The sequence below is a fragment of the Microtus pennsylvanicus genome, chromosome 7 (assembly GCF_037038515.1).
Source record: "Microtus pennsylvanicus isolate mMicPen1 chromosome 7, mMicPen1.hap1, whole genome shotgun sequence".
Classification (NCBI taxonomy): Eukaryota; Metazoa; Chordata; class Mammalia; order Rodentia; family Cricetidae; genus Microtus; species Microtus pennsylvanicus.
Window position 1 is genome coordinate 91232553 of NC_134585.1, and position 27002 is coordinate 91259554.

At 43.3% G+C, this 27002-nt stretch overlaps 1 protein-coding gene across 11 annotated transcripts in view; it reads left to right on the plus strand.

Annotated features, from left to right (window-relative positions):
* Positions 1 to 27002, plus strand: part of Ank2 (ankyrin 2) — a 521939-nt gene that overhangs the window by 69806 nt on the left and 425131 nt on the right. For 8 of the 11 annotated variants that reach the window (XM_075981391.1, XM_075981393.1, XM_075981420.1 and 5 more), the window contains exon 1: positions 15733 to 15943. The exons of 1 other annotated variant lie outside the window; for it this stretch is intronic. The gene's annotated coding sequence lies outside the window, so the exon portion shown is untranslated. Of the gene's footprint in view, positions 1 to 15633; positions 15944 to 27002 lie in introns of those variants that run through there. 2 more of the 11 variants (XM_075981421.1, XM_075981404.1) reach the window with 2 other exon arrangements.

Here is a 27002-nt window from a genome sequence, read left to right on the forward strand (position 1 = left end):
GTAACTCCTGGGTCAGGGATCACAGCCATATGTAACTCCAGTGTCAGGAAATCACAATCATTTGTAACTCCAGTGTCAGAAATCACAGCCATATGTAACTTGAGTGTCAGGTCCTGGCACTGGTTAGTTTTATATCAACTGGACATGAGGAAGAGTCATCAAGGAAGAGGGATTTTCTATTGAAAAAAACCTCCATAAAATTGGGGTGTATACAAGCCAATAGGCCATTTTCTTAATTGGTGATTGATGGAGAAGGGCCCAGCCCATTTGGGGTGGGTCCAACTCTGGGCTGGTAGTCCTGAGTTCTGTAAGGAAGCAACCCTGAGTGAGCACATAAGCAACAACACTCCATGACCTCTGCATTAACTCCTACCTCCAGGTTCCTGCCCTGTTTGAGTTCCTGCTCTGACTTCCTTCAGTGATGAACAGTGGTGTGGAAGTGTAAGCCAGATAAACCCTTTCCTCTCCACGTTGCTTTTGGTCATGGTGTCTCATCACATGGATAGGAACCTAACGAGGACAGGCCCTTTTCTGCCTTTGAGAATCCTAGGCAGTGCACACACATACATGTAGGCAAAACGCTCATACACACAACATTATAAATATATTAAAAAATATTCCTGGGCTAGGCAGCTTCAATCCCAGCACTTGGGAGGCAGAGGCAGGCAGATCTTCAAGTCTGAGGCCAGCCTGGCCTACAGTGTGAGTTCCATGATGGCCAGGCTACAGAGAGAAACCCTGTCTTGAAAAACTAAATACCAAAGCAAACCAACCAAACAACCAACCAAACAACCCCACCCCCCAAATCCATGTACCAATCCAAGTATGGTGGTCCATGTCCTTAATTCCAGAACATTTGGGAGGGCAGAGGCAGTGGCTATCTGTGAATTCAAGGCCACACTGATATACATATTAAGTTCCAGATTATCCAGACCACATCTCTCTTTCCTATACAAGCATATACATACACATACGCACAGAAAAAAAGAAGTTCTGGAGAGATGGGTCAGTAATTGAGAGCACTAGCTGTTCTTCCAAAGGACCTGGCTTCACTTAGCAGCACCCACATGGTGGGGATCTGATGCCCTATTCTGGCCTCTTTTTGGAATCAGTCTTGCATGTGGTGCACAGACATACATGTAGACATAACACCTACAAGAAAATAAAAAAAATTATTGAGTCATCACATTTCATAGTTATTAAAGAAAAGGAACCATACACCCTGGAAAACAATAGTCTAGCACTCGTGACTACTGCATCCCACCCATCAGTCAGCAGTGACCTGGAGGGTGTGCTGGAGTGAAGTGGTTCTGTCAGAAGGTTCGGCCCGATCTCGAGAGAGGAAGTCTGCATCAGGAGGATACACCAGCTCTTTTAAAGCATCCTTTAAAGCTGCGAAGTTTGCAGTTTTCAGTGCACATGACAGGTAGCAGGGATGCGGGGCTCTGGTTTTAATGGTGTGTGTTTGTGTGCATGTTCATGTTCTAGAGCATATGAGTGTGTCTCACAGGAGTTTATCACGTGTGAGCTAATCTTTCTGATGTCCTGGGGGTAAAATAGCACCAATGACTCTAAAGCATGTGCTTTCCTTAATGAAATGGCATTAGCTAGTTGCCATCTTCGGAAGAACTGAGAAATGCTTATGTAAAGAGTTCTTTTGCGTGTGTGTATTCTGTGCTCAGATGACAAACTGCCATAGTCAGTATTGTTGACTCTCACCTTTTAACAAAAAGATAAAACTGAGTGCTTGAACTTGCAAAATTGAGAACCATCCATGTAGAGGTCTTGAAGGAATGTGTAGGATAGGCACAGTGACGTCACTGCTTTTTGTACAAATTCAGAATGAGGACGACATACCTTTACCACTGTATCGGCATCAGCTTCTTTTTTTCTTACAGAGAGTTTGTCCATATTTTTCTATGGGATTCATGTGTTTTGAATGCAGATTAGTTTTTAATTGTCAGTGTTTCAGATAATAATGCTATTCGGTTGTTCACAATACTTACGCCGTATATTGAGCTCGGTCGTTGGGCATAAATACAGATGACGATGCTACTCAGATCTACATTAACAGCACTAAGGTAACTATTATTGAGATCCTACTGTGTCTCTGGTACCTTACTGGGTCCAGACAGTAAGGTGGTGGGTGGATACTGTGGTGAGGGGCAACTAAGTGGCAGCTAGGATCACTAAGTATTAATAAACAAAAGAGGGAACAAAGGATGCTGTAGTGGCCCAGAGAGGAGACCCTTCACTCCCACTATGGAGATAAAGGGAGGTCTCTCAAAGGAACTGGTAAATTAAGTCTTAGAGTTGAGGACACGTTAGTTAAGTGAAGGAATAAAGCAGGAAGCGCCATTCCCAGCAGAAGCAGTGCTTGGCGAACTCTAGCACAGGATTGGGGTTCAGAGAAATGAAAGGCTGGTGTGGGAGGGTGGGGGTGACTATACAGACAGGAGGAGCTCTCTGGGGTGTACTCCAGGCCTTCCTCAGGGTCCATGAGAGCAATAAAGACTTTTTAAAGAGCCCAGAGGATGGGAATTTGTATTGCGATGAAACAGAAGCTCTGTCAAGATAAATCTAGAAGCAGGGCAGAGAATGTTTAAGGGGATTGCTTTCTCCTTCTCCCAGGAATGGAGGGAAGCGTCTATACACACGACTGCTCTTATATGGTCACATCTTATGATGTGCTGACTTCCTTGTTTGTGGACCACAGAGTAAGATGGAAGACAAAAGCATATTTTATTTATTTATTTTTATTTATGTATGTATGCGCCTGTATGAGTTTTTATACATCAGAGGGCATGCAGGAGCCTGAGGAAGCCCAGGAGAAGGGCTAGGATTCCTTGGAACTGGAGTTGCATGTAATTGTGAACCACTCTCTGGGTGCTGAGAACCAAACCCAGGTCTGCAAGAGCTACATGTGTTTCTAACTGCTTAGCCATCTCTTCAGCCCTGATTCTTTTTTTTTAAAATATTTATTTATTTATTTATTTATTATGTATACAATATTCTGTCTGTGTGTATGTCTGCAGGCCAGAAGAGGGCACCAGACCTCATTACAGATGGTTGTGAGCCACCATGCGGTTGCTGGGAATTGAACTCAGGACCTTTGGAAGAGCAGGCAATGCTCTTAACCACTGAGCCATCTCTCCAGGCCTCCCCCCCCCCCCCGATTCTTTTTAAATCTTTTATTTTTCTTTTCAGAATGTCAGGCATAAGCATTGCATCTACAACACTCCATACCTCTGCCTTCCTTACACTCCTTCTGTGTTCCCCTTCCCTATTCATGGTCTCTTTATTGCTACATGTATGCACATGTGTGTGTGTGTGTGTGGGTGTATTGTACCAAGTCCACTGAGCATAGCTTGTATGCTGCCCAAGACTGGCCATCATCCCTGGAAGAAACTATTCTTCCTCGCTCAGCATCTATTCACCACCTGTAGCTCTTTATCTCGGGGTGGGACCATGTGGAATGTTCCCTGTCCACATTGGTATGTCAACTAGTAGATTCGTGATGCCAGTGTTGCTCAGGCAATTACACTGTTGAGATTTCATAGCTGCATTTTCGCTGCCATGCCTAAGGGGTGTTATTCTACTAGAACCCACAGTTCTCTGAACTTTGACCAATTGTGAGTCTCTGTAGCAGTCTCCATCTGTTACCCAAAGGGCTTTCTTGATGAGGGGAGAGAGTTGCCCTCCTCTGTGAGTATAAATATAAGTATTAATAAATACTTATTAAGAATATAGTTCAAAATCATATTGGCTTAGGACAATGGCAGGATCATGTGATAATTTTATAAGCCATTTTAAACTCTGAGATCCCCAAGGATATTCAGCAGTTGAGAGATGAGTACAAGGCCCTCCCCCATGTCCATCATGTAGTTCCTACATTTGCAGTTTTAAAATATTTGCCCTACTTCAAAGCCCCACCTCTGGTGGTGCTGCCCCGCGAGCTGCTACCGGTGCCTGGATGTGTGTGCACAGGGTAAGAGTGCTACATCCTTCCACATGGATCGAGGCACTGAGGAGTGATGGACATTTCTATGTGGATCACAGGGAAGCCAAACAAGACTCCCACCCAGGGAGCTTGGTGCAGACCTGGAATGATGGAGGGATGATGTTTTCAGAATTTATATTTTCCCCATGAGAGTTGCAGTGTAAGCTTTTAAAGTCCTGCTTTGATGTAAACGAAGAGTTTTGATGAGTTCTCACAGGTTTGCTGCAAGTTCCAACTCTCAGAATCATGATGAGACAATCAGGTGAACATCCTCCCAGAAGGGAGCAGTTGATCTCACGGCTGAGGCGGCATTTGATCTCACACCACAGAGATTGCCCTTTACTCTGTGTCCGACCTTATGCATCAGGACCAAAAAGTATGTGGCAATTAAATGTGTGAATGACTCAGTTTTAATGACTTGCAGAATGGAGCTGGAGTAAGAATTAGACTGACAGGACAGACCACTGCTTTACAAGGATCTAGATAACCATACATACGTGTGGAAGAGATTCCACGCTCTGCGCCTGCGTTGGGAAAGCGAAGGACTGTTTTCAGAAGGAATCAATGAGAACGCTGGTGATTTCAAACGCTTGCGACCAGCAGTGAGGAGGGTTGCCAGGACGAGCGGCTACGGACATAGCCTGCGGAAGTATCAGCTAAATGCCCAGAATAAGAGAAACAATAATTTGAGGATTATTTTTTTTTTGTGTGTGTGTGTGTGTGAGTCTGGGACCACACACACAAGTTCTTTTGAAAAGAAAGCAGAGAAAACGGAGCACATCCGGAAGTGTTGAACAGCATAATGAAGTGGGAACCCAGTCAGTGGGAAGTGGCAGCAGAAGCCCTGACCGTGAAATTGTCCCCTTCAGATTTGTGTGGAAGAAGGAGGACACAACTTTTATGCCACCGAGGAGAACAGGAAGAACACCAGTGGGCTGGGGAATTTGAATAGAGCAAACTGGACCCACAGTTAAGAGAAAATAAAGACCAGGATTTTAGGATTCTAGACATGACACTTCCTCCAGCTTGGTTCTAATCACAACAGATTAAAAAACAAGAAAGAAATGACTATGTGGTTTTGGAGGGGCACCAGGAAGGCTCCAAATATTACTTAGAAAATTGATAATGATGGCTTTGAGATTTGAAGAGAGGTTAGTTTGTTACTGTTACTAATAAAGCTATGATTATATTAAAATGGCACTGATATAGACAAACCAATGGAACAGCTCGGAAGTGGACCCTGCCATATTAATAATTTAATAAAGAATAATAAATGGGGAAAACAGAGGGATTATTTAATAAATTGCCTAGACAACTGAGAACAGAGAAAATAACTCCCAAATATTCCAAGTCATTGAAATTAACACTTAAATAGTTTTTTTTTAAAGTTAAGCCATGAAACTTAGAAAAATTTAGAAGTGTGTATTTAGGGAAACGTAAATTTGAAAATAAATTTTTGTTCATTATATAGAACATTTCAGTTATGAAAATAACACAATATTCAAATTCATATATGGTCTGTTTTGATTTGGCATTTGTTAACATCTTGCCATATTTCTTTCTTCCTCCAATCCCTCCTCCTTTCTTTTGGCTTGCTTCTTGAGAAAGGACTTATTATACGTCCCAGGGTAGTCTTGAATTCAGACTCATGGTGTACCCCCTGCTAGCACCCTCTTGCCTCTCCTGGGTACGAACCTTTATGCCTGACTTTCTATTTTCTTTTGAACGCATTTTAGAAGTAAATTACAAACATGCTCTTCTTTCTCTTGCATTCTTTAGTTCTTCCCTCATAACTCTGCGATGAGGATATTTTCTTCATTAAGCTTTCCACTGTTATCATTAATACATCTATCTCTGATATCTTCTAATGCCTAGCATACATTCAGATTTTTCTCAGTTGTCTCCAAAAATGTGTTTTATTTTTTTTTTTAAACTAAGTTGCTCAAACTAGATTCCATTAAGTGATTCCTATCCTTCAAACTTTGTCTCACAGCAGAACTATGGTTTTTGGTCTACTCTCCTCCCTCCTTTTTTCTCCCCTTCCCTCCTTCTTTCTCTCTCTCTCTCTCTCTCTCTCCCTCCCTCTCTCTCTCTCTCTCTCTCTCTCTCTCTCTCTCTCTCTCTCTCTCGACCCCCTCCTCCCTTCTTTTGTCTCTTCTAATTTTTGTTGAAGGGACTGGGCAAATTTTCTGGTATACTTTCCTTTGTAGATTTAAGATTGCTGTTTCTGGCTGTCATTGATTTACTTCACACTATAGCTCCTATAGGCTAGAAATTTTGATAAAAATTATGACTAAATCAGGTCAAAACACCATCTGATCAGGGTTAAATGAGACCCTGTTTCATTTTTGTTTTAAGACAAGGTTTCTCTGTGTAACAGCTCTGGCTGTCCTGGAACTTGCTTTGTAGACCAGACTCACAGAGATCCACCTGCCTCTGCCTCCTGAGTGCTAAGATTGAAGGCATGTGCCACCGTTGCCCAGCAAGACCATGTTTCAAAAAAAAATGGGCTGGGGACATGGCACAGTTGCAAATGTGACTCATGTAAAAACTATATGTGGCAGTGCATACCTGTGCTTGGGAGTGGGAGAGACTGGAGGATTGCTGGAGTTGCTGGACTGCCAGTCTAGGAGGGGCAATGAGCTCCAGGTTCAATGTTTAAAAAAGAAAAAAGCTGGGTGGTAACAGCACATTCCTTTAATAACAGCACACAGGAGACAGAGGGAGGTGGGTCTCTGTGAGTTTGAAGCCAGTTTGATCTACAGAGATAGTTTCAGGATAGCCAGGGCTACACAGAGAAACCCTGTCTTCGAAAGTCAAAACCAAACCACAACAAACCAAAAGAAAAAAATATCATGGAGATCATAGCAGCTTTGTTTAACATAGACAGAACCTGAAAACAACCTAAATGCCCCTTGACCGAAGAATGGATAAGGAAAACGTGGTACATTTACACAACGGAGTACTACACAGCAGAAAAAAATAACGACATCTTGAATTTTGCAGGAATATGGATGGAGCTAGAAAACATTATTTTGAGTGAGGTAACCCAGACCCAGAAAGACAATTATCACATGTACCCACTCATAGATGTTTTTTAAACATAAAGCAAAGAAAACCAGCCCACAAATCAATCCCATAGAACCTAGACAACAATGAGGACCCTAAGAGATACATACATGGATCTAATCTACATGGGAAATAGAAAAAGAGAAGATCTTGTGAGTAAATTGGGAGCATGGGGGGGTCCTTGGGGGAGGGTTAAAGGGTAGGGGAGAGTCAGGGAGGGGAGCAGAGAAATATGTAGAGCTTAATAAAAATCAATAAAAAACCAGCATGGGGAGTGATTGATGAAGATACCTGTTGACCTATGACCTCCTAAACATGCACATCTGTACTCCCCACACATACACACATCATTCCCCTTCCCCAAAAAAATCTGTACACAGTGCTGTGACTATCGTGTTGTAGTGTATAAAGAGCTGTACAATATGAGCTGTGATAGTTTTCGAATACCGAGGTCAGCTGTGGAATGATGGTAGCTGTTTATTATAAAGCTATCGTGTCGTTGTGTATAAAGAGCTGTACAATATGAGCCATGATAGTTTTATAATACCGAGGTCAGCCGTGGAATGATGGTAGCTGTCTATTATAAAGCCACGACTTTATTGGCCATCATTTAATTTTTTGGTATTGAAGCAAGTCAATCAGCTATAATTTCTTTGTGATGCTGAGACAGATTGCGTTTAGCAAAGCAGACGACAGCAATATGTATGTCCCATATGTTCTTAGGCTGTAATGTTGACACTTCCATCACTTCTCCCAGACATTCTCCTGGGAGCAGGCTTTTAGTGAAACCCAACCACTAAATCCATTGTGGTGGACAGAGTATATGAAGCCAGTACGGAGATACAGAGAGTTGAAACCAGCTTACTCACTGAGCCACGCTCTGACTGCAGGTCTGGCAGAAAAGGAAATATTATTTTAATTTGTTTGGCGTGGCCTTTTAAAGGCCACAGTACCTGCAATGATGCTGTGGTAAAGCTGGCTTGCATGAACCTTCTAAGGCAACACTTTTGACCTTTGACCACATCTCAGTGCTCTAGATTATTCCCTTGCTTTTTGGTAGAAAACATCATCTAAGCTTGCTTTAGAGTCTGTGTGTCGGGTCTGAAGCCAGTTTTTCTGTAAGTGGGTCAGCCTACCAGCTCTTGTAGCTGAGCCTCGGGAGATCCAGCACCCTTTTCTGGCCACCTCAGTCACCCACACACATTTGCATCCACTCGATATATATATTAAAAAAAATTATTCGTTATTTAATGTAGGTAACTCAGGCCAATGAGATGAGTCAGCAGGTGCAAGCACTTGTGCGTAAGCCTGACGACCTGAGCTTGATTCCTGGAACCCACAGTGGAGGACAGGAGCTCACTGTAGAAAGCTGTCTTCTGACCTCCACAAATGCGTCGCAGCACGGGCACACATGCACATGAACACACAAGCGCACGCGCGTGCACACACACACACATGCACACAGAAAACCCAGTAACTCAGTAAAAGTGATGTTAAGCACATTGCTTTCTGGAGAAGGATGCTCGCTGAGAAACATCTGCACAGTATTACTGACGCAGTTTAAAGAACCCCAGCAAGGAATTAAATGAGAAAGGAAACCTTAGTGGGGTCTGAGAAAAGAGAGAATGAATTTCTGAGCATTTTGCTTGCTGTACGGAGGACAAGTGGAAGCAGTCGCCAGAGTCCAGGTGACAGGGATCACAGCTTGAACTAGGGATTCTGAGTAGAAATAACCATTAGACTTTTGAATACGCCAGATTTTTTAAACTACATATGTTTTGGGTAAACCTTCTGTGTGGAGGGATAAATTTCCCACAGGACTTAGCTCATTGGCTAAGGAAGCGTGTCAAAAGATCACAGAATCAGGCAGATATCTAAAAAGGATTATTTTTTAAATGTCCAAGGTTAATTGGATGTATGAGATAAATGTTAACAAGATCCCAAGATATTCAGACCAAATACACTCCTTGTATACAAAAATAAGTAGTTTAATTTTTTTAAAAAAATTTTAGCTTAACAATTAGTCCTTTTACAGAATAATCACAGAAAATGCAAACCTTTGGATTTTATTCCTTTGTCTTTGCTCCTTGCATTTAAAGTGAGTGGGCGGGGCTGGAGAGAGGGCTCAGGAGTAAAAGCACTGACCCGTCTTGCAGAGGACCCAGGTTTGATTTCTAGCACCCAGATGACTGCTAACCCTGTCTATAGCTGTCTATAACCCTAGTTCCATGTGATCCAGTGTGTTCTCTGGGCTTCTCAGACACTATGAATTTGGTGCACAGGCATACGTGCTGACAACCCCCCTCCCACACACACACACTCACACACATGCACACAAAAGAAAAGAAAAGGCAAATGAACAACTGAGGGTGTAGCTGAGTGAAAGAGCTTTTGCCTAGTACACATGATCTCTTGTTTGGTCCCCAGCACCATAAATGAGTGGAATATGGTATTTTATACTTTTGTTTTTTGTCTTTTGTTTTTTGAGACAGGGTTTCTCTGTAATATTGGAGCCTGTCCTGGAACTCTCTCTATACACCAGGCTGGCCTCGAACTCACAGAAATCCTCCCCGTCTCTGCCTCCCGAGTGCTGGAATTAAAGGCATGCACCACCACTGACTGGCATATTTAAATAACATTTATTCAGGTAACTTATGCAATGGAAATGATATTTTGTATGTAATTATCCCCTTAAGATTTGATTTCTTATTTTCTATATATATCCATCTATATACATACATACATACAATATTTAAGGCATCTATTTGGATGTACCAAGCACATAGTGTTTTTTCTTAGGAAGCTAAGAAGATGCCTTTGACTGTGGGATTCACTCTGAGGTTCCTTGGGACACCTAATTTCCATTTGATCACTACAGGAAATTGGCTACATAAAGAAGAAGCTTTGTGAGCTTCCCACTGCAGTAATTTTTGTTTTCTATCCGCACAGCACCTCTGGGTTTTTTCACACCAAGAACTGCTCCATTTCTCTGCAGGTCCCCACTGGGTGTCTGAGAATTTCATTCAGTTCTGACGCTAACTACTGAGAGTTAATGCAGGCACCCAAGGTTAAGAGCTCAGACCCTCAAATTTGCCCTCAATTCCGTATGCCAATTACAAGTAATGGGTCTCCAGGCTGCCCACACTTCTGTGTACTTTGGCTACAAATTGGGGTTCCCTTCATTTGCTAATTTGTTGCAGCAGCTCTCAGAACCCAATGAAGTACTTTCTTTACCATTACTGGCTTATCATAAAGAGTATTAGGGGAACTGGGGAGCAGGCTCAGTCAATAAAGTGTTTGCCCATAAAACATGAAGACCTGAGTTCAGATCCATAGGACCCTCATGAAAGCCAGGTTTGGGGACCTGTAACCCCAAATCTGGGGGAGCAGAGATGGGAGGATCTTTGGGGTTCATTGTTCAATGAGTAGAGCTGACCTGGCAAGCTTTGTTATAGACTGTGTCTCAAATTATAAGGCAGTGAGATGGTTAGGTGGGTAAGGGTGCCTGCCACCAAGCCTGAGTTTGATCCCTGGAACATACGTGGTAGAAGGAGAGAACTGACTGCTCCAAGTTGTTCTTTGACCTTCACACACATGCTGTGGCAGTTATTTAGACACACACACACACGCGCGCGCGCACACACACACACACACATACACACAAATAATGAATAAATGTAGGAAACATAAACAAGTAGAAAGCTATTGGGTAAGAGACTTCCAACTCCATATGCACACATGTAAACATGTCCCACACACATGAAAAATATTAGTAAGGCCACCAACAAAAACCTTGGTGAAGAGTATGTAAGTTGAGGTTAGGAAGGGTCTTTTTAAAAATTGTTAATTAATTATTTTAAAGACAGGGTTTCTCTGTATAATAGCTCTGTCTGTCCTCAAACTCACAGAGATCCGCCTGCGTCTGCCTCTCAAGTTCTGGGATTAAAGTTGTAAGCTACCCCCACCCGACCTAGGAAGAATCTTTAGTGTAGGGTTTGCACCTTTGTGAATTTGTGGAATATGAATGCTTTTGCCATCCCAGAAGCCCCTTGACCCTGAAGTTTACAGTTATTTGGTGTTTATTTTTTGAGAAAGGGTCTCAGGTTCAGGATTGCTTGAAGTTTACAGCCCAGGCTGACTTCAAACTGTGGCAATTCTGCTTCAGCCTTCCATTGCTGGGATTAAGGGTAGGAGCCACCAGGCCCTCCATTTAGGCTTTCCGGAAGACTCATGACATCGTGTGCCCGATCAAATCACTGGTCATCTATGAGTCAGTCAGTTTCCAATCTCTCTCTTCTTCCTGGAGATGGAGAGGTTTCCAACCTCAGTCCTATAGATCCCTTGGTTGCTAGCTCTCACCCTGTAGCTGTATGTGGCTGCCCCCTTTTTCCAGTCACGCTGTTGGCACAATACACAGGGTTGTGTGAAAGGGGTTTATTATAAAGAACAAAATGCTTGCTTCACCCTCTCGTCTGGGAAATTCAAGACTTGAGGCTCTCTGTGCTGGAAGCCAGGACGAGAGGGCAACTGTATATTCTTTTCACCTCACCACACCAGCCACACTCATGTTTTTTATAAGTTAAAGACATTTAAAAGATTTAAATTTAGTATACAAGGCTTTAGACATCAGTATAGCATTTTCAATCAAATGTTTTCATGGTTCTCCTCCCCTGGCATCTTACACAGCGTCTGCTGCCTTTTGGTTCTCTCTTGTGATCACTCCACACAGTTTCTTTCTTTTCTCTACCATGTCCCATGCATCTTTTTGCTCATTCCTCATCTCCATAGCCCATTCTTACCGTCTCTTGGTCTCCCTCCTAGGTTTTCAGGCTCTACACACACTCACATACATACATCTCCACACACATCTACATGAATACATACGCACACGCATTACAGGCTAAGACCTGCATATGAGAGAGGACATACTGTATCTGTCTTTCTGAGTTTCTTAATATTATACTTCATTCAATATTATACTTCAGATCCATTTATTTTCATACAAGCTTTATTTTTCTTTTAAGTGAATAAAATTCCACTGTGCATACATGTTACATTTTCATTGTCCTTTCATCTCTGATGGTCATCTCGATTGGTTCCATTTCTTTGATGTTATGCACAAACCAGCAAAAGTTGTGGGTGTGATTGATGTCTCTGAGGGTATGGAGGAGTCCTTTGGGTATATGCCTAGGAGTGGTGGAGTTGGGTCATATAGTAGTGCTATTTGTAATTTTTTGAGAGACCTCCAAATTGATTTTCATAACTTCTGAAATTGAAAAAAAAAGATGATGACAACTGACCAGGTCTCTTCCTCAAGAGGGCACCAGATCTCATTATAGATGGTTGAGAGCCCCCATGTGGTTGCTGAGAATTAAACTTAGGACCTGTGGAAGAACAGACAATGCTCTTAACCCCTGAGCCATCTCTCCAGCCCATTTGTACTCTAACCAGCAGAAAATATGAGGTTTTATTTCCCACATCCTCACTAGAATTGTTGTTATTTTTCTTTTTGTTGTTGTTGGTGGTGTGTAGGAGGAGCTGCTTGTTTGTCCCAACTGCTTAGCCCCAAAATAATCACACGAAAACTGTATTAACTAAATCACTGCTTGGCCCATTAGCTCTAGCTTCTTATTGGCTACCTCTTATATATTAATTTAACCCATCTCCATTAATCTGTATATCACCTCAGCAAAGTTTCAGCATGTCTATCTCTGCCGGCGTCCCTCTCTCTTTCTTCTCTCAGCATTCAGCCCACTTTTCCCTGCTTACCTATGTTCTGCCCTATCAACAGGCCAAGGCAGTTTCTTTATTCATTAACCAATAAAGGCAACACATAGACAGAAGGACCTCCCACACCTGTGGTGGGGAATCGAGACAGGGTTTCTCCTCTGTGTAGTCCTGGACCTAGATTTGTAGACCAGGCTGGTCTCAAACTCAGAGATCCTGTTACCTCTGCCTCCTGAGTCCTTGGATTAAAGGCATGTGCCACCACCGTCCAGCCTATTGGTAGGTTTCTTGAAAACCAACATTCACTGTTCTGAATTCAGTGAGGTGGTATGTCAACATAGTTTTAATCTATATTTCTCTGATGACTAGGGATGTTGAACACTTTTAAACAATATTTACTGAACCTTTGCATTTCTCCTTTGATAACTATCTTCTCACAGTTCTCTTAATCTTACTATATGCTGGGCATTTGTTATATGGAAGTCAATAAAAATGGCACCAGGGAACATGGAATTCAATGACTTTATGACCGTTTCCACACATATGCCTGAACTGCGGGGGAGGAAATGTAGTTAGAATAGAGGGTGGCATTCTCTGCTAGGGACAAGCCTGGTATCTGGCAGTCATGACAGGTGAGGCTTGGCCACCTTTCCCAGCATTTCAGTCAGAGTGAAATAATGGAACGCTAGCCAGCAAAAACTGACAAGAGGAGATTGCACTGGTATGGTCACATGGGAAAGAAGAAATGATAAAGGGGTCTGGTGACTCCCCAACTTTAATTTTAGAAGACCAATGCGAGGCTTAGGTTTGCAAAGAGTGGGAGCTATGCTTACTTAAGCAGTCCCGGTCAGAGTGTGGTCAGAGCTGGCCCCTCATGGCGGTCTGAAGAGATTGTTCCTGAGGGGGCAGAGGACTCTCAGGACATGAGCACTTCTGCTCCATGTGTGGCCTCACCAGGATGTGTGCCTCGTGTGGAGGGTGTGTGTCCTGTCAAGGTGACTGTGGCTAAAGGACAATGAGTTATTTCTGTGCTCTCAGCCATACTAAAGGAAACAGACAGCTGAGGTGGAGGCAGTGATGTTAGATGTTCACGCTTGTGCCTTGTGTCGTGTTTAACAAGAGCAACTTCGAAGTTCCCACTGAATTGCATTTTGATTACCGCTGCCTATTTCGACTATGATTTTGCTTCATTAAAACCTTAATGATGGGGCTGGAGAGATGGCTCAGTGGTTAAGAGCATTGCCTGCTCTTCCAAAGGTCCTGAGTTCAATTCCCAGCAACCACATGGTGGCTCACAACCATCTGTAATGAGGTCTGGTGCCCTCTTCTGGCCTGCAGACATAAACACAGACAGAATATTGTATACATAATAAATAAATAAATATTAAAAAAAAACCTTAATGATTTTGGATTTTCTTCCCTTAAATTTTTATTTTCATTGCAATGTAACATAATAAAATTAGGATAAAACCGTTTGGTTAAAAACCTTTCAATTCAAAGCTAGTTGTGGTGGCTCATCTTTGTAACCCCAGCATTCAGGAGGTGGAGGCATGGAGGTTGCTGGGAGTTGGGGACCTTCCTGGGCTACATGGTAAAACCTTGTCTCAAAGGAACCAAGAAAAGAAGGGACTGGAGAGTCTGCCAGTGGTGGCTCCCAGCACTAGGGAGGCAGAGGCAGGCGAATCTGGGTTTGAGGCCAGTCTGGTCTACAGAATGAGTTCCAGGACAGCCAGGACTGTTATACAGAGAAACCTTGTCTTGGAAAACAAAAAACAAAAACAACAAAAAAGAGAGGGGGTGGGGTGGTGTTGGGAGCAGTGAGACCCCAGATCCTGAATTTCTTGTAATCCCCTGATCTGAGTGCCTACAGCTGCTCTGAGCACTAGACCTTCAGGAGTTCCTGATGGCAAGAGAGTGGTTTCTGGTGGGTTTGGCTAGGGCATGGCTATCTGTTTAATCTGCCCCTGAACACAATAAAAAGGGGGCATTCTTGGGGAATTCAAGGATGACCCGTGTCGCTGTCTCTTTGTCTGTGTATGTCTGTGTATCTTAATTTCCAGCCCCCTTGCCAGAAGCTCGGTAACTGGGTTCTAGCGCACAGAGCGCAAACATGGGGGCCTGGTGCGCGGCAGGGTGGGACTGGGGAGATGGCTCAGTGAGAAAGTGGTTATTATGAAAATATGAACCCCTGAGTTCTGGTCCCCAACACCCATATAAAATGTGGGTGTGGTAGCACATTTCTGTGGCCTCGGTGCTGGGGGAGGAGGATGGGCTCCTTTTGTGTCAGCTGAATATAGGTGATAAATAAATGGCTCCGGAGTGAATGCATTCAGTGGGAATAGGCTGCCTTGATTTCTTCCCTGCTCGTCTGTCTGTCTGGGTCTGTAAGTGTATTTTGGTTGGACTGAATGTGAGCTCTCTCACGATGAGAACTTCATGCGGCACCAAGTCCAATTTATGTCCCTGAGTCCTCCATGAACCATACTCTGTGATGACTTGCTTAAAACGATGCACACACACATACACACAGATACACACAGACATATACACAGATCTTGTGGCATAAACTTATGTTCAGGAAATGATCTGTTGCAAGGTGGTTTGGGCAGTGGCCGTGGGTTCTGCAGATGTGGTCACTCCCATAAACTTGGCGTCCTGACTCATTCCCCTTCTTGTCTAGACCAGGCATGGGTCTCCAGTTACTGCCGTGCTTCTGCTACACACAGGCTGCGAGCAAATCTGAAGGCAGTTCATGCTGCTTTTCCCCCTTCTGGTAGAAACAGAAGGAACCAGGCCACCAAAAAATATTTTGTAAGAAAACAACAGTTCCCCACTCTGTACCACCTGCTTCGATGCCAGCCATGGCACGGGGAGTGATGCAACCCACAAGCGTGGAAGGGGCTGGCGGATGGGCTGTCTCGGGCTGATCTGATGTCAGAGCAGATCATGTGGTGCTCCGTAGGCAGCTGGGACTGGCCCGCGGGAAGCACATGGATTACAGTCTGAGGCTGTGATGGGAAAGTCGGTTCCTGGGCTGTTGTCTCATACATATCAGCGGGCGGGGAAGCTGGGGACTCCGACTCGCCCTGCTCAGGGCCCCTCCTGCTGCGTGGTCCCAGGCAATCGCTGAGAGAAGCTGCTGCTCCAGTAAGTGCTTCAAGAAGGTCTTTGTTCCGAGCGTTTGGGAAGCCGGGAGGAAGTGTTGGTGTGGATGGGGGGGATGTTGGAAGCCCTTTGTAAATCGTGCTCAGGATCTGGGCTGGGCAGCATGGCTTTACATGCCATCCCGGGAGGTCAAAGGCAGCGCCCCGATGTGCAGATGGTCCCCAGCCCGGATTTTGTTTTTTTCTTCATGTGATGTGTGGTTTTTTTTTTTCTTTCTGATTTGCAGTTTCTGGTTTTTGTTTTTGTAATTTCGGGGTAGATTTTTCTTTTAGACCTGATTAAAGTGAATTGATTTTGGATTCTCTAACCCTGTGTGTACTTGTTTTCTCTGTGGCAAGCTAGGGGTGTGGAGAGGGTGGGAGCTCCCTCCGTCAACATCACTGCTTCTTAAGATTCAGGTTGTGGTTATGCCAGAGGAATATGTAGTGGTTGCCACCCATCGTTGCTTTGGGCAAGTAGGTGAAAAAGGAAGCAGGGTGGAGCAGCGGTAAGGACACTTGGTTAGTTTTGGTGAACAGTGGAGCTGCTAGGAGATTCTTTTTTTTTATGGTTAAATTTTGCATTAGGTACTGCCAGCTGGCAGAACCCAGACAGAGGCAGAAAAATGATGGAGGTCTCACTCTCCCAGCAAACAAATTATTATTATTATTTTTTTCATCCAAAGCCCAACTAAGATACTGCAGAGTTAGAAGTGCAGATTTCTAAGCACTGCTGTTTAGTGTTTTTTTTTTTCTTTTTTTTCCCTGATGTCAGGAGTGCAATGCTAACTCATGCCTCAGGCTGGATCCTCAGCTCTCCAGCATCTTAGGTGTGGTCTTTTTGGAGTAGGAGAGCAGAGATGGAATACCATCTTACTGTTCCTTCCGGCGTATCACTCTCAATCTGTTTCAGAGACTGGAAATAAACATGTGTCCTTGGAAGGCAATAGGAGGGGAATTTAGGAGAACAGCTTGTTTATTTGCTCTGGCCTGAGACCCCTTTTCCCTGTGAGCTCTTTTATAGAGCTTTAGATCTAGCTGAATGGTGTCTCCTTGAAAGACAATACACAAACAGTTAGGCTCTGTGTCTAAGCAATGGTACCTCCCTCCCCAATTAAAAAAAAATAAATAAAGGAATAACCTCTTATAAGCAACAGGCTTTGACACTTTGGGGCTAAAAGACTGATTCCAGAAACATGTAGGCACGGGATAAACTTTGGGGATGGAAGCCTAGGTCTCTTTAGATGTAGGTGACCCCCCCTCTACAGTTTTCTGCATTCCGTAGGTTCAGTCACAGAACACCAAACAGCAGACAGGATCTTGCCCCACCCATCGATGTGTGAAACATGGAGGCCTCCCTTCCCATCGCATCCCCCCTGAATTGCATAAGCTAATGCAGAAACAGGGCTAGGATCCATCTTCCCAGTCTTGTGTGCCACAGGTTGTAAGCCTTATGACAAGAGAAAATCGGGACTAAAATGAAGGTTTTTTTCCTGCTTCCGTGCTATGGATTTATTCTGGAAAGGATTTTACCACTACTGGTCATCATGAGCCACTTCACTCGGGGGAGCCCAGCACGAAGAAGGTCTCTAAGCCAGCTCTCTCTGCGTCCTGAGACGAGCTGGAAACCACACCCCCCTTTTTGGTCCCATGCCAAGACAATCTCTCTGAATGTGGGGGCCTGATAAAATAATGCCCACGGTTCAACACATTAATGCCCCAAGCTGAGGAACCCTCACTTGCCTGCAGACCAGACCCTACTACCTGATCCTCAGGGAGATACTCACTTATGGGTATTTTAGATTTTTGAATTTTCTTTTTAAATGTTAATAGCTGGGTGTGGTATGGTGGTGCACACCTTGAATCCCAGTGTTTGGGAGGCAAGGCCAGCTTGGTTGCTGTGAGTCTGAAGCCAGCTTGGTCTGCATGGTAAATTTCAGGGCAGGAAGGGGTACATGGTGACTGCCTCAAAAAAAAATTGGTTATTATGAAAAGATGGAAAAAAGTTATCAATTTTTTTCAGCCTCCTGTAAGCTTTGTGTAACAGATGTGCTACTTGTCAGATTAAGGAAACTGCAGGTGAGATCAGGGCCCAGCACACATACCACATTCTGCATCTCAGGGAAGGTACTAGACTAGAGCTGAGGACCAACAGTCGTCTCCACATTATAGGGAGGAAAGCCGTCCAGTGAGATGAAGACGAGGGACAGCTCTGGCATCCAGAGTGTATGACTCCAGCTTAGGACAGTTTCTGCACCAACTCAGCTGCAGGGGACAGCATTTCCCTCTTAAAAAAATGGTTTTTCTCTTTTCAGTTATTTTGCCTTTTATTAAAGCATCATATTCCCAGGATAGTAAAATCACTGTAACTTCATGTTCCTTCCCAAATGTTGTCTTGAAAAAGATCACAAAGGCTTTATTAAGAAAGTGGGACTAGCTGGGTAGTGGTGGCACAGGCCTTTAATCCCAGCACTTGGCAGGCAGAGACAGGGGTTCTCTGAGTTTGAGGCCAGCCTGGTCTACAGAAGGAGTTCTGGGACAGCTAAGGCTACACAGAGAAACCCGGGGATACGCAGAGAAGTCCTGTCTGGAAAAACAAAAATACAAGATAGAGTTGGGTGGTGGTGGTGCACACCGGCAATCCCAGCACTCGGGAGGCAGTGAGTTCGAGGTCAGCCAGAGCAAGTTCCAAGATAGCCAGAGCTGTAACACAGAGCAACTCTGTCTTGAAAGACCAAAAAAAAAAAAAAAAAAAAAAAAAAAAAAAAAAAAAAAAAAAGAAAGAAAGAAAAAAGTAAAATTGCAAAACCAATGAAAGAAAGACGGGAAAAAAACGTCTCTTCTGGTCTGAAGATGAGATTGTACACACCTGCTCCTTAATGTTTTCTGGTCTGGCTTTGTAGGGATGTGGACCACCCTGATTAAGGAGTTCAAGCATCATTCCTCGATAACTGTAAATGCCACACCCACCAATCTTTGTCAGCCTCCTATCTGCATAGTACTCTGAGTTATACAATATTCTTCATTTAATGCAGCTCTGTCAACTTATTTAAAACCATTTAAGTGATGTTTAATTTGCTGTAAAGTTTCAAACTAATTTTTCTCTCTTTAAATTTATGCTAGGTCTAAAATGGGCAAAAAATTACTTGTTGACTGACTAATGAAACAAATACATACAACACTGCAATATCAGCTTATGAGTATGCCATTTCTGTATTTCTCTCATTCACTGTGGTGCTGGGAGTTGAACCCAAGGCCTTTTACATGCTGAGTGGGGGCTCTACCGCTGAGCCACATGCTCACCTTTAGTGACATTTGAGAGGTAGCCGGGTGTGGTGGTAGAGGCCTTAGCAGGCGGATCCTTATAAATTCAAAGGCAGCCTGCTCTACACCGTTCCTAGCCAGCCAGGCCTACATAGCAAAGACTAAATGGTGCTCCGTAATGTTATAAGCACCCCTCTGTTAATTATTCAATCTAATTTTAGCCAGAGTGAAATCCACTTACTGCATCGCAATCAGTGTAAATATGAATCAGTGTCACACGTGATTCATCTGTGTGTATGTAGAAACAACGAACACAAGATTAAGTTGCATGTTGTTTAATTACCTCTTATACAAACCTCAATTTCCATGTAGAGGTTCTCTGATTATCTGTTGGTTGTGTAAATACTCGCTTTTATTGGTTCAGTGAGGGGACTCCCTTTCATTCTAGACATTAAGCTAAGTGATACGTTGAGAGAAATTTATTCTAGTAGCTTTGAGTAGTTCTAGTAAGAATGATTGAAACTCCATTTTACACAGCCTGCACTCTAGCTGCATGTGTGACATTTCTAAACGGTGACATCGTTAGGGACCCCTTCAAATGATAACATATAACAAGGTTTAGATTACAGCAGAGGGGAGCCAGGAAAGGAAAATAAAGCACGAATTCCTTAATGTGGACAGAAACACCCCGTAAAGAGATCGCTTATTTTAATAAGGACAGCTAAGGAGAAAGGCCACCCTCGTTCCCCCAAAAAAGTTCATTCGGGGCTCAACTCTATGACTGGCTGCTGTGTACCAGTTGTGAATTTTGCTGTTTGAGGTCTTAGGTTCTTTACCCAATCCATTTGGGCAGAAAGTGCAAGCAAATATCTCTTGTTGCAAACAAAGGAACAGATTTAAGTTCATGCTAATGTGTTCACAGCCAGAGCCAAAAGCTTTGCAGGGTTATTACAGCACACTGGGCTCTTAGCCCATCCATCCAAGTGTCTAGAGTAGACTGAAGTTATGGATCAGCCCATTGTCTGTAGCATCCCATGTGAGAGCCCAACGCTCTTAAATATGTTCACTGTGCTGGTGACTTTCCCAGATTCAACCTGAAACCTGAGATTAGTGTTTATGATCAGCAGGACTTACAGGTGCCATATATATGTCTATTTTGATTAGTGCTGATTTTTTTTAACAGTTTCTTAAATTTCATGTACACCTAACTGTCTTGATTGTTTAGATGGAGTCCTTCCTTGTAAGGCTGTCTATCGCTTTTTGGACCTTTGGTGTACTGTAATTCTTTAGCCTACCTTTGTCCTTTGTTCTTGTAGAAGGCATTCAGACTCCTATATGACACTCACCCTTGAGCTACAACATGACCTTCGAGATGCCTGGGTAGGAAAATATTTCTGTGCATATTGGTTTAGAGAAATATCCACTGTCCTCCATTGGAAAGACAATTCCACCCTTTAAGACCCAGTACTGACTTCATTGACATATTTAGATCCTTCACTCTATTCCACCAGCTCTGTGCATCAGACTAAGTGGTCCTTCACGGAGGCATCACGAGTAGTGGTAGTAATAACGATTAGAGAAAAGATTTGCCCTATTTATTACTAGGTTGATGGCTGAACACCTATACAAAAACATAAGCCAATAAGGAAACTGCTTAAACCCAGTTTATAAATAAAAGTTTTACATGGCACAGGAGCTTTAGAAACTAAGACCCAAGAAAGCAGGTAAACGTGCTTCCCCACCTTGGTGTGTGACAAGGGAAGATGTAGAAGAGTTTCGATGATGCCTAGAAGCAGGGGAGACACAGCAGGTATAGGCTGAAGGTTGTGGGCCTGAAGAAGGTAGCAAGATTAGTTCCTTTAACGGCAAGACTGTTTCTTTCCTTCACGCACAGCATGGGCACCTCTTACAAGGGAGGATTAAGACCTAACTGGGAAGGTCACAGATTTCCCTTCTCCAACCTCCCTGGGAGAGAGATGGCTAGTTATCAGAGAACACATTTTCTGCTTTGCTTTCCTCAAATGTCAAGGTGTTATATTTTGGGGTGGTGTCTCCTGAGCCTCATCACTGTTGGGTACCTAGCACTTCCAATTGCAAGATACTGTTTTAGCACTTCACTCTAATGGTCATTTCACAGACGATAGATAAACTTGGCTGGCCATCCCACACAGGCCCCTGTAAGTCAAAGGCTCTCTTTCTTTTTATTTTCTTTTCATATTTATTTATTTATTTTCTGAGACAGGGAGTTTCCATGTAGCCCTGGCTGTCCTGAAGTCACTACGTAGACCAGGTAGACCAGGTTGGTCTTGAATTCAGGGATTTTTCCTGTTTTTAAAGGCATGCCCCACTAAACCCAGCTCAGGCTCTGTTTCTTAAGACCCATTCCTATCAATTATAAATTGCTGTAGTGTTGTAGTCACAAAGTTGAAGTTGCCATGGCAACCTCTTCATGTGTAGTATGCATCTGGTGTTTTGTGCAAGATATTTTTCTTTTGCCTGTGTAGCCTTGGTTGTCCTAGAACTCTCTCTGTAAACCATTCTGAGTCTGACCTTGACCTCACAGAGCTCTGCCCGCCTCTGCTTCCTGAGGGCAGTGCAAGAGGTGTTGGCTTGCAGAAGAAAATGCTTTTCCTTTGGATTAGATTTCATGACTAATAAACTGTAGTATGATATTGTTAAAATATATGGGAAGTCATTAGATGTAAATATATATCATAGTTATGCTCTCGGTGTCTCTAGAAGGTTCTCCACAGGATGGTTAGTGTTTTTTTGGGGGGCGGGGTTTGCTTTTTTTCCTTCCCTTCTCCAGCATAGAATGGTCTTAATAAAAATAGCAGAATCAGGTGGTGCATGCCTTTAACGCCAGCATTCAGAAGGCAGAGGCAGGCGAATTTCTGTGAGTTCAAGGCCAACTTGATGTGCAAAGTAATTTCCAAAACAACCAGGATTGTTACACATAAAAACCCTGTCTTGGAAACAAAATAATACAAAACAAACAAACAGACAAACAAAGCCTACCCTCCCACAGAAAAGAAAATAATAGAATTAAATAAACGTGTCCTGGGGACTTCTTTAAGCAGCCTTCCTAACATGATAGCTCCCCCGCCCCCCTACCCCCCCAGTTTCCCTGAGACGGTTTCTCCATGTATTCCTGGTTGTCCTGGAACTCACTCTATAGATCAGGCTGGCTCTGAACTCAGATCCACCTGCTTCTGCCTCCTGAATGCTGGGATTAAAGGCGTGTATTAATGCTGCCGGGCTTGAAACATGGCAGCTTTATCATCAAGTTAGCACACAGTATAGACTTCTCAAAATCTGACGTGCTGATCAAATACTTACTGCTTAAGTCTAAAGAGGTGCAATGTCATGCTTATTCCATGTCCCTCCTTTGTCAGTGTCCCTCATTTCCCTGAGCTCGAATAGTTCTTTGCCCACTCACCCTGGGCTTCCCTAGGTTTCTGGATAGGGTCAAATGTTGTTTACTCCCCAGAGTACCTGAGCCAGGGTGTTGGTTGTTGGCAAAATCGGCCACACTGAGAGTCCTGCTGGAGAAGTGAGGGCTCAAACTCTAGCCCAGGAGTCCTTACCATTGTAAGCGAAAATAGAAAATAAAACTTAAGTGATTTGAACCAGACCGCTTGGGCATTATATTATTATTATTATTATTATTATTATTACCAATTCAGTTTCTTCAAGTCTGTCAGGCCATGTATTCAGAGCACACTTTATTGAGGTCTTGTTTTAGACATTTCAAAGTACTTTTGGAGTCTGGTGAGGTGGGAAGCAGAAGCAGGTGGATCTCTGAGTTCAAGGTCAGACTGGTCTATAGAGTGAGTTCCAGGACAGCCAGGGACACATGGAGACACCCTGTCTCGAAAAAACAAATAAGCAAAATGTTAGACATGTGAAATAATATCTCCAGAAGCAGGAGAATCTTGACTTCAAGTCCAGCCTTGGCTATAGAGCAAGACTCTGCATCATAAAATGAAAGGGTTGAGCCACAGCAATGTCTTGGGCTTTATCCCCAGCACCGCCTTTTAGAATAAGCGTAATTATGGTACTCAAGTGCTAATGAGAAAAATAGGCTGTAGAAATCGGACACGAATGTCCCCATTTGGTGTTGAAGTGCTGGCGCTGTAATTTGTGCCTTTCCCTGGGGACTTGATATTATTGGCTTTTATAACAAATAGGACATTAAACCATCCGTAAGAGAACAGCGAATGAAAGAAATATTACACCGTCCTCGACGGGGAGCAAGCACACTTGAAAAGTAGATTTTCCTTATTTTTTAGTCACAGGAATATTTTGTTTTGCGCAGAAAAGACGATGACCGCCTCGCGCTATAAGTTTCTCACGGCGGCTTAGTTGTTATGCAGGAAAGCACACGGCTCTGATTCTAGCGGCACTTGTAGACTCGTCCTGCAGCTTTGTGTGTTTCATCCTGGGATTGCATGGTATCCAATTTCAGAATAAACCAAGTCCAGTGAGAACATTTGGCCCAGATGTTACTAAAAATAATAGTTGCTGTAAAATTTCACACAGAGAATAACATTCCAGCCCTTGCATTTGCTATGCAGGCTTGCTTCATTTTCCATTTGGGATTGAAAAAAGAATTTCAGGAAAAAAAATACTTTAAAAGGATGTGCACTGCATAAATGCCAATCTGTTGCTTCAGTCTGATCTTTTTTACTTCTATAAGTAGGTAAATGCTGTGTGTTTTCAGGTACTTTTGTGTTCAGAGTTTAAGTTGGAAAAATGATAACATCTCCCTAAAGTCAGCCAGCAGCTATTGCAAGCTCCTCAGGACTTTGCTCAGACAATTAGGTTGGAAGGACACAAAATGATCCCTCGTGTCTGGGTTGCTGAGACAAGCCTCATTTGGATCTGGGCTTTGAAGGGGTCTTAGTTTCTGTTTAAGGCACTAGAAGAGCAAACAGAGAGTGCCTTTGCTTTTCAAATCCCCAGCAGTTTTGCCAGGTGATGCAGAACTGTAAAAAGTTTTAATCAGAATAAACGAAACATGAGGTAGAGGGTAAGGGAAAAACACAGGAACCTAGAATGTCAATCTTCAGGCCCTGGTATGGCTACAGCCTGGAACACTAGAATACAGGCCAGGACAGATGGCTGGGGATTTCTGCTTTAGGGTTGCTAGGGCAATTTGTAACGTAAATGGAACAAGACACCACAAGGAGATGGCTGTACCAAGTGGCTGACGATCAATTCCTGGTGATCAATTAGTTAACAATTAGTTCTGATGACACCTGATGCTCACAAGTGGCTGGAGTCCCTGCCTTTTATGAATAATTTATATTTTAAAACACACGCTAGAGAGTGTCTCAAAATGCAAAAGATAACTAAGTTTTATTTCTTTCTCGGAGACAGCAACAGTTCCCAGTGCTATGCTGCCAGCTTCCACTTTTATATATTATACACATACAGCAATCATTGGTAGTTGTTTTCGATTTTTAAGAAATTTCTATATGTTTATATTGATTTTTAATCTTTTTTTGGTGTGTGTAGGTAAGTGTGGCTGTGTGTGCCACTGTTGTGCTCATAGAGGTCAGAGGGCAAGTTTGAAATTGTTCTTTCCTTCTACTGTGTGGGCTCTGAGCGTTAAACTCGAGCCACCAGGCTTTCATGGCAATTGCCTTTACCTGTGAAGCCATCTTGTTCACCCTATTTTTGATGTTTTTGAGACAGAGACTCACGGAGCCTTGAATATGTTATGGCTGAGGGTGACCTTCCTGATTATCTGTCACTTTAGTACTGGGAGTATGGATGTGTGCCCCATGCTTGTTTTATAGCTGTCTTTTAATATAGGTATAATTTATTCATATTTCAACGAATTATTAGCTTATGTACTGAGATAGGGTCTCACTATGCAGCCCCGGATGGCCTGGAGCTCACTATGTAGACCACACTGGCCTACAGCTAACAGTCGCCTGGTTTGGAAAATTTCCGCAATAATGAATCCATTCGCCATTCTGGTGCCATTTCTATCTTCTTTCTGAGTCCCCCTGTCATCTCTCTCAGTCTCTCTCTCTCCTCAGCCTTTTCTTTTCTGTCCTTCCTTCCTGGAGTATTTGTTTATTTATTCAAATTTTTAATTACATTTTATTTAGTGTGAACTGGAGAGATGGCTCAGTGGTTAAGAGCACTGACTGCTCCTCCAGAGGTCCTGAGTTCAATTCCCAGCAACATTTAGTGTGTGTGCAAAGGCGTGTACATTAGCCACAGCAGACCGGTGGAGTCCAGAGGAAAACGCTCAGGAGTTAGTTCCCTCCTTCCACTCTGTGAGTCCTGGGCATCGAACTCAGGTTGTCAGGAGTGGCAACAGGTGTCTTTATTTGGAGGTGCTTTCTTGGAGTATTGAAAAATGAATACTATTGAGGGCCAGGCTGCTCCTTAGCACAACAAAAACAAAGCCCCAAACAGCTCAGATATATTATTTTACCTACGAAATTCAGTGTGGACTTATATGGCAGAAGCTCTTTAAAAAAATTACTCATTATAAGAAATACAGGTAAACAGATAGTCATCTATAATAGTCAAGCTTGCAGTCATGTTAGTTAGGTTTTCTAGATGTATAGAAATGTATTTCAGATGGATAGTTATTCGTCAAACCTTTCAAAGACTTCAGAATATGGCATTTAAAATATTTTTAAAACTTAGGACTTTTTGTGACAATGAGACACATCTGCTCCTGGCAGCACCCTTTACATTAAGGAATTGTTATGTTAACAAAGGACTAAGCTATCCTATAAAATGCTCAGTTGTATACTTAGCATGGACAGTCCCATTTATTCGGTTCCCAGCATCCTCATTGGTCATCCCCGTCTATCTGTGTTAAATACCTGTATCAGAACAAGTACTTAACAGATTAGAGTTTGGTATCATCTGTTCAGGATGCTTTGGTCCAGACAGACAGAGGTAGAATGCAGACAGCCCTGTTTTCCCCCTGAGCATGGCTACTGGATGATTTGCCTCGCACGCCAGCTTTATCATGGCTCCTGGCTCATTTTCTGCAATACAAAAGTTATTGAGAAAAACCTGAATTGCTGTTTTTTTTTTTTTCCTAGTGTTCTGCCTCTTCTGTGCCGGGAACTCAGGCACAAAGGGATCACAAGGCGCTAATGTCCCCGCAAACTTTCCTGGGGACTATGTGGCATTTGCTGTAAAATTGGCACAGCACAGTATTTTTTGTGATGACGCATGGGAGCCGGAGTTCCCTGCCTTCTCGGTATTTCTTGCTCTTACAGGTTCTCTGTCTTGCTTTCATCTTTCAGTTCTCAGGAGCGCCATTTGCCCATGAAGTGACCTGCAGTTTTACGCTCCTCCTTGGAGAACATTGTCTGTATAATGGATAAAGCCAGCCTTTCTCAGTATTACTTCATTTCTCTTCCCTGTGTGCCTACATAATAGCTGGGAAGTATTGGGTTTTCATTCCAGCATCCCCGGGTTTCAGGTACGCAGCATTCAGAAAGGGTTAGGACTTGGCAAGGATATGCTGAAGATGACCGAGAGCCACCCCTGCGGACTGGGAGCGAGCAGGTGGCTGCCAACGCTCAGGATCAAGCTGGGCCTCGTGGCGTCTGCTTCAGGAGCACACACATATTTTAGGAACAGCCTGGAAGGCAAGTGCTCCCTTTGATCATTCCAGCGTGTGCCTTCTGTCTGTTTTGACGTGAGGTTATCTTAAGTGTGTGCTGACACTTTAGCGAGTGGTTGGTGCTAAATATTTTGACAAACACGAGCGGCCGTCCTGCGGTGCTCAAGCGTGGCTTGGTAAAGATGTGTGC